Raw genomic sequence first — 1,163 nt, forward strand, 5'->3', positions numbered from 1 at the left:
GAGGCGCGTAGTACGTTTCTGAATCGGACGTGTTGGTGTTGGTGAAGGATATGTAAGTTGAACATTCCGAGAAGGGCGAGGGTGGGTGGTTTATGCTGTCAGTTTTGGACTCGGTACATCGGTGTATGTGAAGTTATGCTGCTCAACCGTAAGACGGCGGGTGATGATATGCTGTCGGTTTGAAAATGTAGTCAGGCATTGGAACCGCCTGAGGTTGAGAATCAACCACTGAAGAGGTAATGTAAGATGCACAGTTTAGATAATGATGAAATACGAAAAAAGGAGACCTTCGTGACGAGCGGAAGTATTAGCTGTGCTGCATCTAGCGGTGCAGTGATGAGTGCATCTGGTTTTAGGATGCATGAAAGAACCGTGAAAAGGGAACTGTTGTGTAAGGAAGATAAAGATGATCGTTAAGGGAACTTGTCAACGTGGAATTGTCGATGCGTCTTAATTAATCCCTGCGGGGACATGTTTTTCCTGCGTTTTGGGATAATTTGAGAAGTCAAATAAGGAAAAAAAGATGGATTAGATTAGGAAAACATGGAGACAGCGGAGTAAAATTTGATGTTTTGCCACATAACACTGTTCAATAATTACCAGGTGATCATTCTATGTAAAATGACAGCCAACCAGAACCGTGTGCAGCATAGTTGTCCCATGCTACTTTTTGGCGATTTTGACTTTTTATCATCAAAGGTCTATTTTTGCGTAAACTTTCAGAATTCACTCTTGATTAGTAGTATACTTTGTTCAGAAACTCCTTGAAAACAACATCAAGTCAATTTGTCCCATGTTCAGTTTAGTCATCATAAGTTGTCTGAGACATGAGGCATGGGAACACTCACTTGGAAAGAGTTACACTCACTTGCAATTTTCTCATCTCAGAAGCATGCTATCAAAAAACAGTGTATGGAGCACTTTTACCTTGTGGTTTTATCTCAAACTTTCCCGAATAAGGTAAGGGTCGCACACCCATACCAAAATCGTGACAGAGCGTTGAAGACAACTCTCCACGAGGTGAGTGTAATTTGCATTCACCTCGTGGAGACTCGTCTTCATAGCCCTCTCACGACTTTGATATGCTTGTACGACTTTTGATGTGTTCGGCAAAGTTTTAGATAAAACCACAAGCTAAAAGTACTCCATACACTGTTTTTTGA

Source organism: Aedes albopictus, chromosome 3 (genome assembly GCF_035046485.1).
Source record: "Aedes albopictus strain Foshan chromosome 3, AalbF5, whole genome shotgun sequence".
In the NCBI taxonomy this organism is placed as follows: domain Eukaryota; kingdom Metazoa; phylum Arthropoda; class Insecta; order Diptera; family Culicidae; genus Aedes; species Aedes albopictus.